General features: G+C 37.6%; 1 protein-coding gene and 1 pseudogene across 10 annotated transcripts in view; both read left to right on the top strand.

Moving 5' to 3' along the window:
• The window catches only part of CCSER2 (coiled-coil serine rich protein 2), a 188,318-nt gene that overhangs the window by 64,430 nt on the left and 110,459 nt on the right, over positions 1 to 13,429 (top strand).
• On the top strand, positions 5,297 to 9,867 carry LOC114669959 (transportin-1 pseudogene; annotated as a pseudogene).

Below are 13,429 nucleotides of genomic sequence, written 5' to 3'. Positions count from 1 at the left end.
TTTCCAGTTAGAATTAATTACTCCTTCCTTCCTACTTCTAATCAGTTGCTGCCTCCTATATTTGGCACTGTATTTCAGTTTGTAGTATACTACTTTGTATTGATCTTCATACCTGCACTGAAGTAATTTTGAAGACAAGGATTGGACTTTTCTTTTGTTTTTTTGAGACGGAGTCTTGCTCTTCACCCAACCTGGAGTGCAGTGGCATGATCTCGGCTCACAGCAACTTCCGCCTCCAGGGTTCAAGCAATTCTCCCGCCTCAGTCTCCTGAGTAGCTGGGATTACAGGCACATGCCACCATGCCTGGCTAATTTTTTGTAGAGACGGGGTTTCACCATGCTGGCCAGGCTGGTCTCGAACTCCTGACCTCGTGATCTGCTCGCCTTGGCCTCCCAAAGTGCTGGGATTACAGCGTGCCTGGTCTGTACTTTTCTTTAGTAAAATTCTCATTTTCTGATGCTTATGCCCCTTTAACTCAGGTTTTATCATACATCCTGCATCAGTATTAAGTTTCTTCTTAGTTATGTATGTTTAGATTCTATTGCTTTGGGTTAGAATAAAGTCTCAAATTTTGGTTTGTCATCCATAAGGTTATTTCATGGCTGGACTTTGCCTTGTTTACATTTGTCCTTTCACTGTGAATAAATAGCCTTTTTAAAATCTTTTCTACTGAGGCCACTGTAGAGTGTTATTTTCCCCATTCATTAATACTCACAAAGTGGTGGGAAGGGTTGGGGAGGTGGTGGTGACGGTCTCTACAAAGTGATGCAGAAACTAGTGTTCTTGTATCTATTAAAAAGTGACAGCAAAAAGTACAAATGACTCCCCCCACCCCCTTGAGCCATTTAAACATAATCTTCCTACCTGAAGCCCTATGGCCTTCAGATACTTTAATACAGTAATTCCCAAACTTTCTGCCACCAGGGACTGGTTTTGTGGAAGACAGTTTTTCCGTGGACTGGAGTGCAGATGGAGATGGTTTTAGGGTGAAACCCTTCCACCTCAGATCATCAGGCATTAGATTCTCATAAAGTGTGTGCAACCTAGATCCTTCATGTGCACAGTACACAATAGGGTTCACTCTCCTATGAGAGTCTATTGCTGCTGGTGATCTGACAGGAGGTGGAGCTCAGGCAGTAATGCTGACTTGCTTGCTGCTCACCTTTTGCTATGCAACCCAGTTCTTAACTGGCCATAGACTGGTACTAGTCCATGGCCCAGGGGTTAGAGACTCCTGCTTTAATGTATATTTCTTGGAAACAAGAACATTTTCCTGTATAATCACAGAATAACCATCTGCATCATGAAATTAACATGAATAGATTACTACCACCAAATCCTCAGACCCCATTCAAGTTCCTCCATCTGACCAATAATATCTTTTCTTTTCTTTTTTTAGTTGTCAAATGATCCTTTATTGAAATATTTTCCTTTGTGCTTCTTAACTAGCTGGCCATTCTGCCACACCACTGTTTATGTCATCTACGATGTCATGAGGGTGACGGCCATCAGCATTGCAGCCCACCGACTAGGCAGTCCCCAGGATCTCTTTAATGGTTCCAGAGAGTTCTCTGGCTAAAGATCGGTGCCCCATCTGTCGAGCAATGTTGACAGTCTCATCAAAAGTGATATTTTCACCTTGTTTAATATTTTCCTGTTTCTTTCTGTCTCCTGGCGGTTCCTTGAGGGCTTTGATGATCAGTGCAGAAGGAGCCACATCAATCTGGGCGTGTCTATTCTGAATAGTCAGTTTCACTGTAATTCTCAGACCCTTCCAGGTACTGGTTGCCTTGGCAATATTATCACCAACCTTTTTTGGAGGCAGACCCTGGGGGCCGATCTTGGGGGCCAGTGCAGACATGGTGTAGACTTTACCTCGGTACACCTCAGAGACACAACTTTGATCTCATTGGGGTGGAACTTCAGCAGCATGGTGGAGGCAGCTGGTGTCAGATGAACCTGGATTTGGTACAACCAAAGAGAGTTACACCTTGGCCTCTTCTGAGCCAAAAACTGAAGGCAATAATATCTTCTATAGTAAAAGATCCATGTTAGAATGACACGTTGGTTTTATCATGTACTTTAGTCTCTTCAGTCTCCTGGCCAGTGAGTGCTCCTTCAAACAGACTCCTGTGCTTTTTTCTTCTATCTCTCATAATTCTTTGAACACTCCCTTGCTCTTTTGTACAAGATAATTTAGTCTCATCTTTCATTGTTTTCTGCCCTAGGCCTGGAATGAGTGATTTCTCCTAGAGCCCTTGTTCTTTTTATTAGGAAATGCTGTTTCGGAGCCAAGTTTTAGGGGCTAGATGTGTTCACTGCTATTGAAAAGTTGCTGCTTACAGACATCTTCAGTGATGAGAGCTGGGGAATATATATATACATATATACTTGCACACACATGTATCAATATTTATGTCCACATTATTTATATATTTTGAAAACCATGAATTCACACTAATACCACCAATTCCATCCTAACACCACAGGATTCAATTCTAGTTTTTTCCCTTTCTATATTTGCAACCTCCGTCTCTGATGGTGATAAACCTGACTTCCATTATTATACTTAAAATATTTACAGTTACGCATTATTTAACAATGGAGATACATTCTGAGAAATGTGTTAGGTAATTCCATTGTTGTGCAAGCATCATAGAATGTACTTACACAAACTTAGATGTTGTAGCCTACTATATACCTAGGCTATGTGGTATTAGCCTATTGCTCTTAGGATACAAACCTGTATAGCATGTTACCTTATTGAATACTGTAGGCAATTATAACAATAATGATATTTGTGTATCTAAGCATATCTAAATATAGAAAAGGTAATGCACCGCTCTATGATGTTATGACAGTTACGACATCATTATGTTACTAGGCAATAGGAATTTTTCAGCTCCATTATAATCTTAAGGGACCAGTTTTATATGCAGTCAGTCATTGACCAAAATGTTGTCATATGGTGCATGACTGTTCTTATTTGATTAACTTCATTCTTTGTAACCCATTTCACTTCTGCCACCATATCCTTTTCCACATTGACGTCTTTCTCATCCTACTTGGGCTCTGAAACCTCTACACCATTAATGCATGGATTATTTGAAGGATGATTTATGGAGATGATCTGGGACATCTTAATAATACAGATGCAGTATAAATATTCTAAGACTTAACATGTATCTGTTTTGTTTTGGTTTGTTTTTTCTTTTTTATGGAGTCCTGCTCTGTCACCCATGCTGGAGTGCGGTGGCGCGATCTTGATCTCAACTCACTGCAACTTCTGCCTCTTGGGTTCAAGTGATTCTTTGAGTAGCTGGGATTACAGGCACACACCACCATGCCCGGCTAATTTTTGTCTTTTTAGTGGAGATCCACCTGCTTTGGCCTCCCAAAGTGCTGGGATTACAGGCGTGAGCCACTGTGCCTGGCCAGGCATGTATCTGCTTTATTATTAAAATGAATGACATTAAAAAATCATGAAAAATGCTTCTGTGTATAATAAGCTTTATAGGATCTGGATCATTTAGTGTGATTAATATGGAAGCTTGGAATTAGAAGTGTGCAGAAAGCTGAAAGCTTCATTTTTTTCAAACAATATTTCAAAAATTTGGTGTAAACTCTGATTTTTAGGGAATCCGAATTAGATTATCTTAATGGTCAGTTTATGTGATAGTGTTTAATTATAATCAGTCATGAAAGTGCACAGCAACTAATGTTGGAAGGATTTGTAAGAATCCTGAGATCAGCTCAATCCTAAAGATTCAAGAAGCATCTATTTCAAAATTATTTGAAAAGGGAAGAACATTGTTTATTTAGAAAAAAATAGCACATATGATACTATGTTTGTGGTGTATTTGTAGAGATAAAGAATTTACTGTCCTTTAAAAGAATCTCATTAAGGGTTCTAGGTATCCAGGACTTTTTTTTTTTTTTTTTTGTAATTAGGGTCAGGCTGAATAAAAAACACATTTGTAAATCTGTTGATGTATTAGTTTTCTCTCATTGCTGTGACATATTACCACAGTTAGTAGTTTAAAATAGCATCTGTCTTACCATTTTGAAGCTCAAGTCCAAAATGTGTCCCACTGGGGCAAGGCTGTGTTCCCCTGGATGCTCTAGAAAAGCATGTAGACCTCTGTTCTTCCATTCACTTGGACTTTTACTGTTTGGCAAAGCTGTAGTATATTTTATAAGCAGAAAAATTAGATGCTATAGAATCAAGGTCATAGAGATTATTTAGTCTTATCCATTTATTTCATAAATATACTGAGGCCTAGAAAGGTAAAGTCACATAGTCACTCTAGCAGTACAGAGTAATTAAAAATCGGAACAACTGTCATTGTTTTTACTGCCACCATAGATTTATACTGGGTTTCTCCTTTAAGGTAAAGAAGAACCTGTTTAGCACTGTTCTCTTTTTTCTGTCTGTTACCAAAAGACTCCCTTTTGGAGAATGGTTCACTTGGACTCTTGTTGGAGAAACCTTTTTTGAAAACCAAACATTCAGATTATCTGCTTCCACACTTGTTTTTATCTCTGTACCAAACTATAGTAGAGTCTGAGAACAAACAAAAGGAGAAAAGGCAGTATATGGAGGGTTTTCTTTATATGTTTCTTTTTGGTTCATTCATTTATGTTCAGCTTGCTTTTAAAAATTGCTTTCTATTTGCTACGGCTGGAAGAATGTTGAATGCTTTAGGAAAGGGCGGGAGGGATTGTGGAGTGTATGAGGAACTATGAGAAGGCCAGGATATCCTGAGCACTGACTCAGAGGAAAGAAGTGGCAGGAGAAGAGGCTGTCAGTACAGAGCTTGAAGGATTTGGATCTTTGCCTTAGAAATTGAAGGCAAGCAGTTGGAGAATTTTAAACTCCAAAAAATTTAGTTCAGTTTACATTTTTAAAATGCTCTGTATGAAGATTGAATTAGAGGGGAGCTAGACAGGATCATGGAAGCTAATATTCAAGTGAGCGGTGGTAGTAGCTAATAACATTGTGGTGGCAAAAGTGGAGTTCTGGAGGGGTGGGTAGTTTTGAAAATGGGTTTAGAGGGTACAGTTGACCAAATTCCATTATTGATTGACTGTAGTGATGAAAAACATCACCTCCCTACCTTTAGAAGTTATAGCTAGTGTTTCTGCTTTGATTCATTTTGCCAAATTATTTTGTCACCAGTTTGACTTGTTACTTTTCTTGTGGCTTTCCCATTCCTTCTGTGTCATATCTACACTTTGGCTTTTTTCTTTTCATAATCTGTTCTCACTTTTATTTCAGTCTGTCTAGTCACTTTTAATCTCTAGTTACTACTACATGTTCCTGAATGTATAGTTGATACTTTATTATCTCCTTATCTCTCCTATAAGTTTCTGGCACCAAATAAGGACAAAATAAATAGTTGCCGAAATGGGTGTCATGATGACATGTGATAAATATTGCCTTTTAATTGAAAATAAATAGAAACATTTAAATTAAAGGTACTGGCGCTGGGTGGCCGTGACGGCAGCAGCAGCAGAAACAGATGTTGGCAGCCAGGCTGCCAGGAGCAGTTCCGCTGGATTTTGCCATTCGAGACTTCCTTCGGGGCACCCCAGCAAACTAAGATGGAGTATGAGTGGAAACCTGACAAGCACAGGCTTCAGCAAATCCTGCAGCTGTTAAAGGAGTACCAGTCCCCAGACACCACCATCCAGAGAACCGTGCAACAAAAACTGGAACAACTTAATAAATATCCAGACTTTAACAACTACTTGATTTTTGTTCTTACAAAATTAAAATCTGAAGATGAGCCCACAAGATCTCATCTTGAAGAATAATGTGAAAGTACACTTTAAGAACTTCCCATATGGTATAACAGACTTTTATTAAAAGTGAATGTTTAAATAATATTGGTGACTCCTCTCCTCTGATTAGAGCCACCATTAGTATTGTGATCACAACTCTAGCCTCCAAGGGAGAATTACAGAATTGGCCTGACCTCTTACCAAAACTCTGTAGCCTGTATGCTGAAGATTACAACACCCATGAGGGAGCATTTGGCACCCTTCAGAAGATTTGTGAAGATTCTGCTGAGATTTTAGGTAGTTATGATTTAGATCATCCTTTCAACATCATGATTCCCAAATTTTTATAGTTCTTAAAGCACAGTAGTCCAGAAATAAGGTCTCACGCTGTTGCACGTGTCAATCAGTTTATCATCAATAGGACCCAAGCTCTAATGTTGCACATTGATTCTTTTATTGAGAATCTCTTTGCATTGGCTGGTGATGAAGAACCAGAGGCATGGAAACATGTGTGCCAAGTACTTGTGATTATTTGAAGTTCGAATGGATCGCCTGTTGCCTCACATGTATAATATAGTTGAGTACGTTCTATGTAAGACTCAAGATATGTGGCCATGTTTTCACTGATCAAGGACAGTAGCTCAGCAATATGATGAAGATGGAATTGAAGAGGAAGAAGATGATGATGAAATTGATGATGATGATACAATTTCTGACTGGAATCTAAGAAAATGTTCTGCTGCTGCCCTAGGTGTTCTTGCAAATGTGTATCATGATGAACTGCTGCCACATATTCCACCCCTTTTGAAAGAATTACTTTTTCGTCATGAATGGGTTGTTAAAGAATCAGGCATCTTGGTTTTAGGAGCAATTGCTGAGGGTTGCATGCAGGGCATTATTCCATACTTGCCCGAGCTTGTTCCTCACTTTATTCAATGCCTCACTGATAAAATGACTCTTGTACATTCCATAACATGCTGGACTCTTAGCCACTATGCATACTGGGTAGTCAGCCAGCCACCAGACATGTACCTGAAGCCATTAATGACAACTGCTAAAGCGCATCCTGGATAGCAACAAGAGAGTACAAGAAGCTGCTGACAGTGCCTTTGCTACCCTGGAAGAGGAGGCTTGTACAGAACTTGTTCCTCACTTTGCTTATATACTTGATACCCTGGTCTTTGCATTTAGTAAATACCAGCATAAGAACCTACTCATGCTTTACAATGCCTTACGAACATTAGCTGATTCAGTAGGACATCATTCAAACAAACTAGAATATATTGAGATGCTAATGCCTCCACTGACCCAGAAATGGAACATGTTAAATGATGAAGATAAGGATCTCTTCCCTTTACCTGAGTGCCTATCTTCAGTTGCCACAGCACTGCAGTCTGGCTTTCTTCCGTACTGTGAACCTGTGTAAGAGACAATGAGGAAGACTCTTGCACGAGCCGTGCTAAACAATGAGTATCCAGATCAATATGAAGCTCCAGGTAAAGATTTTATGATAGTGGCTCTTGATCTACTGAGTGGCCTGGCTGAAGGACTTGGATGCAACATTGAACAGCTGGTAACCTGAAGTAACATCCTAACACGAATGTATCGTGAATGCAGGATAAAATGCTAGAAGTTTGACAGAGTTCTTTTGCCCCTTTAGGTGACCTCACAAAAGCTTACTTTTAGCATGTTCAGCCTTGTATAGCTGATTTCATGCCAATATTGGGAACCAACCCAAATCCAGAATTCTTTTCAGTCTGCAGCAATGCCACATAGGCAGCTGGAGAAATCTCCATTCAAATGGGTATAGAGATGCGGCCTTATATTCCTATGGTGTTGCACCAGCTTGTAGAAATCATTAACAGACCCAACACACCAAAGACATTGTTAGAGAATACAGCAATAACGATTGGCCGTCTTGGTTACGTGTGTCTTCAAGAGGTGGCCCCGATGCTACAGCAGTATGAAGACCCTGGTGCACCTCTCTGAGAAACATAAGAGACAATGAGGAAAAGGATTCAGCATTCCGTGGAATTTGTACCATGATCATTGTGAATCCCAGTGGTGTAATCCAAGATTTTAGATATTTTTTTGTGTGATGCTGTTACATCATGGATTAACCCAAAAGATGATCTCAGAGACATGTTCTGTGAGATCCTTCATGGATTTAAAAATCAAGTTGGCAATAAAATTGGAGGCATTTCTCTAACCAGTTTCCTCTTCTCTTAAAAAGAGCATCTTGCAGCTGTTTATGGTGTTTAATCTAATACACTTAAGCTGCAGTCCCAAAATTTGGGGTCCTTCAGTCTTGGAGACTATGAGGGAGCCTCTGCCCTCAGGGAAAATGCTACCCTTTACGCGGGAAAGGGTAAACCAGTAGGCAATACACTACAGTCCCCACCGTACTGAGAGGGGCAGGAGGGAGGTGTTGCCGTCACTGTATTAAGTCGATGTTGGAAAACGTTTTAACATCTAGAGCCTTTGTGGGTGGAAATATGTCTCCAGTTACAACTCCGCAATGGATTTGAAGAAGAAAAAAAAAAATCTGTTCAGTCTACTCACAAAACAGCACATTGTGGAATATTATGGAGAATTGTACCAAAACAGGAACCATATAAATGATGGATGGGGACAAGAAAGAGGAACAATTTTACAGCGCACAATAAAGGAAACCTAAGAATGGGAGCTACAAATAGTAAAGAAGCTTTTTTCTTTTTTAATTTAAAGTTTTTTTTTTTTTAATCCAAGTTTTCCCACATGATGGGGCCTTGTTTTGCATGTTGATGAAGAACTACACAAACAGAACTAATATAGTTAAAATCAGCTTGCCTTCCTGTAGTAGAAGCAGGTTCTTGGAAGTTACAATTTAAGGTACCCCAAAAAAGTTGGAAATAAAACAAAACAAACATAAACAATGAAGCACTCTGTGAAATGCCAAATGAGTCACTCCTTTTACCTTTTTTAGGGTGGGCACAGAGGGTGAAATAAATGGGGTTTGATATATCAAACTAAAGATGATATCTTAATTTTGCATTTAACATTAATGTAGTGGATATAATTTGATGGTTGTACTTCATTAGATTTAATTTCTAGGCCAATATGTTATTTTTTAAAGTGTAGTTTAAGGTTCAGGCATGCATTCTGGCTCATAGTGGTTGAAAGTAATGTAAATTAGTGGGAAAGTAGCATGCTTGCATCATATAGAGTGAGATTGGTATTCATTTACCTATGTTGCAGAAATTTGTGATGCAGTTTACCCATTTAGTGTAACCCTGCATTTAAAGTTACCTTTTAAGATTTGTGGGTTTTATTTTTATTAAGAATATAGATATATAAAGTACTGTAGTTTACAGCTAGTCCTTGAAATATCTTTTTTAGGATCTGTTAGGAATAAGATTGATACTGCATTGTGTGTGACCTGCGCAATGTGGAAAGCTGATATACCTGTGCAAACTCTTTGTCTCTGTGCTGTCAGTGTGATGTGCTTTCCGCATGGTTATATACTACTCATGATTTTATCAAAACTTCTAACATTTAAATTACGTGGTAAAAGATCTGTAAAAGACTACATAAATGTTAGTTGGCACATAAAGACAGTTGTAGAAATTGAAAAATGATTGCTGTATTTCAGTGTTTATTCCCACTCAACATACTGCCTTCTAAGCTTCCTTTTTTGTTGTTCAAAGTGTGATCTTAAAGATATGTTTAAGTTAATGAGTGTAAGGCAGGGTTCCTATACTATATTTTGGTGCATGTTGGTGGCCCTCTGTGCTGTAGATATATGCACACAGGTTGCAAGTTAAAAGCTATAGAGTGAAAGTTGGTTTGGATCCTCTTCATTTCATTTGTTTAGCTTTTCTGTTATTTTTCTCTACTTACATGTATTCCTGTGAATAAATCCTTGTTAAGTTAACCCTTAAAAAATTAAAGGTACTGTTTAATACTTTTCACTTAGTTTTCTATACACATTATGACATAACCTATTTACAAAGTAAGTTTCTAAGGTATCACGTGTCATAATAGCAAGCTGCAAGTAACTAAAAATGTGATGCTAGCATAGATGTGGTAGTGGAGGGACAGCTTGTATAAAGTTGAGATGGTCCTAATGTAGGTAAATAGAAATCTCAAACTGATACTGATACTTTCAGGTATGCTTTGACATTGAGTTACAAAATTTGAACGAATAGAAAGGAGATACTCCACCTCCAGTAGTGAATTTTCCATGTACATTTAATTATCAGTATAGATCTTTTTGTCCTATTAATATAACTTTTATGTATGAAGAAAAGTTTAAATTTATGAAATGTAGTTGTTGCGATTCTTTAAACATAATTATATTTTTCTTCAGTATTAATGTTTCTTATAGATTAAGTACATTACAATATGAAGTTCAGTTCAACAATTCTTGAGCTTCTACTACGCTCCAGGCATACTCTTAATTTCTGAGGACACTGAGGTGGATAAGGCTGTCCTTGTCCTTAATTAGTTCAAAATCTTGTTTGATAGGCAGATAAATTATAAAAACATGATCATAGTATGAATTTATAAATGATTGGTATGCATGTGCTCTTGAAATAACAAAAGGAAAGTGTGTGTGTGTGTGTGTGTCTGTGTGTGTGTGTGTTGGGGGGTCATTCAGAAGCTTTTGAAGAGGAAGTTACTTCTGAGTTGAGTGTTGAAGAATGAATGCAAGTTTTACCAATTGGCCAAGGAAATTAGATGGTGAGCGTTTTAGCATAGGGAACAGCATGTACAGCATGAATGTATCGCAAAATCATGATGTGTGAGAGAGGAATATCAGCATTGCTAAGAGTATAGGGTGTGGGGTAGAGGGTAGTTGGAAATGACCCCAGGGAAGTAAGGTGGTGGAAAGGAAGGAAAATTCAGTATCTCAAACTGAAAGGACAAATGATATTTACAAATCAGATTTTTAAAATAAGAAAGATATAACATTAAATATAACATTAAATATTATAAATACTTCTGTATCAGATCTTCATACACACTTCCCATCTATGTATAAGACCATGAACAGAGAGAGTACTTCTTTTCTGAACAATTTTTCTCATAAAAATGAAGTTATTGGATTATCTAAACTCCTTCTTGATCAAAGCCTGTGTTGCAGAGAAAAAGTCAGTGAACTTAAAAGTAATTTGTTAATAAACAGAGAATAGGCGGGATGTGGTGGATCATGCCTGTAATTCCAACACTTTGTGAGGCTGAGGTGGTAGGATTGCTTGAGCCCAGGAATTTGAGACCAGACTGAGTGATGTAGCAAGACCCCATCTGTACAAAACACTGAATATTAGCTGAGCATGGTGGCATATGCCTGCGGTTCCAGCTACTTGGGAAGCTGAGGTGGGACGATCACTTGAGTCCAGGAGGTTGAGGCTGCAATAAGCCATGATTGCACCACTGCACTCCAGCCTGGGTGACACAGCAAGACCCTGTCTTAACAAAAAAAAAGAACAGAGTGTAATATGTTACTTTTACCTAGCATTGTACCTGGCATAGAGTAGATGTATAATGACTAATATTTTTGGAGAAAATACTGAATTCTGCGATTTAGATCAAGTAGCTATTATAAAATTGTTATAGTTAATGAGGACACTGAAGCTAGAGTCTTTCACTAATTGAATGAATTTTAGGAGTTGTTGAAGTTGCTATTGTAGCCTGAATTAGTAATTAAATAGTTTTCAATTTAGGCTATTCTGTTTTATTGTCCCAGGTGATAAAAAGTATTGCCTTCAGGCTCTTCAATATCTAGTGGCGTTTATGTGGTACTTCCGCAATCTTTTATCCCTTTCCTGGTCTTGGGAGTCAGACAACCTGTATTAGCAGAAGCTGCCAGCTTGGTAGCTTAAGTTGGGTTGCATGGAGACACAGATAGGAAAGTTTTTCTGTGGAACCTCTTTCTATGTTTTAGTATATGGTGAAGGAGAAAATAACATGAGAACATTAGACCAACCACTGGGAAACCCAGATTTCAGCCGTAGCTGAATAAGTAGTGTCTCATTATGACCACAAAATATTCCAGGCTTATCTTGTATTTTCCCTGCCCCAGCCCTTGAGTCATCATGTCTCCAAGGAAGATTTTTATTGGAGAATGAGATTTAGAAACCAAGATCTGGGGGCTAGGTGTGTTTGTTGCTACTGAGGTGTAATTGCTTTTAGTTATTGTGGCAGACAGAACTGACAATTATATGTATACACACACACTTCTCTTCTATATTTATTTCTGTATCCATTTCCATATATATTAAAGACCAAGAGTTCACACGGATACCTTTGACTCCAATCAAATGCTACAGAATTTGTTCTAGCCTTTCTTCTTATTTTTAAGTCTTTTCTCAGAAAGTGAGAAAATTGGTTTCTCAACCACAATATATTTACTTAGTTATTCAACACTGTGTGTGTGTGTGTGTGTGTGTGTATAAGGATTACAGTATATATTTATACATAGTTATAGATATGTTATAGTATATATTTATAGTATATTATATACTATATACTATATTTATACTGTATTATATACACACAGAGTTTCAGAATTGCTAACTTAACACCCTATGAAAAAGATTTACTAACTTATAATATTTGCTTAGCATTCTTTTTTTTTTTAACCTTAACCTTACAGAATACAATAAGTACTGTTTTCCAAGTTTACTTATGTTAGTTCTTTTAGTTCTCAATCCTTTCAGTGCGATTGTTCATTTGTAATACTTTTAGGTTCATTTGTTGCTATTTGTATTTCATTTTGGGTTCTGCCCACATCATGGTTTATTTAAAGTAAGTACTCATTTATTTCATATTACTTCGAAGAGATCTTCCCTTTTCTTCTTTTTAAAAAAATATTTTATTTTAAAAATTTTAGCCTATGTATGTATTTATTTATTTTGAGACTGGGTTACGAGACTGGCTAATTTTTGTGTTTTTGGTAGAGATGGGTTTTCACCATGTTGCCAAGGCTGGTCTCGAACTCCTGGGCTTAAGTGATCAACCCATTTTGGCCTTCCAAAGTGCTGGGATTACAGGCGTGAGTCACTGCATCTGGCCAAGATCCCCCTTATTCTTTTTGTACCACTGTATACTACTTATTTTGTAGACTGTGCATTGTTTATTCAATTACTGTCCCAACAATGGGCATCGAGATTGTTTCCAATATTTTACAATTATAAACTGCCATAATGACTATGCTAGTGTATAGCATTATTATTTTTGTAATTTAGATAAAAAACACATCTACCACCTTATTTGTGTCCATACCAGCTCCTATTCAGTTGTTTAGAAACTTCTGCATATAAAAATACTAGTCAGTATTACTGTATGATAGTTGTTACGCATGTTATTCTATTTTCCTAGAACATTTCAGTCACTTTCTACTCTTACCTAAAACCTAACTGGTAAATCTTAAGTGCATTGATTAATAAATCTCTGGTATTACCATAATCTACTCATAAAATCATCCTATGATATTTTTACTACCACCTCCCCCAAAGTATAATATTCTTAAGATATGAAATTCTGCAGTAAAATGGAACAAAAAGAAAAGCTTTTCAAAAATGTTACTGAAACTTCACTTGATGTAATATGCAAAAGTGTGATGGGGTTGTTCTCAGGTTAAATGGGCACTCATGGATGCAC

This window comes from Macaca mulatta, chromosome 9, assembly GCF_049350105.2.
Source record: "Macaca mulatta isolate MMU2019108-1 chromosome 9, T2T-MMU8v2.0, whole genome shotgun sequence".
Lineage (NCBI taxonomy): Eukaryota > Metazoa > Chordata > Mammalia > Primates > Cercopithecidae > Macaca > Macaca mulatta.
The sequence above is the reverse complement of the archived record's forward strand: the minus strand, read 5'-3'. Positions and strand labels throughout refer to the sequence as shown.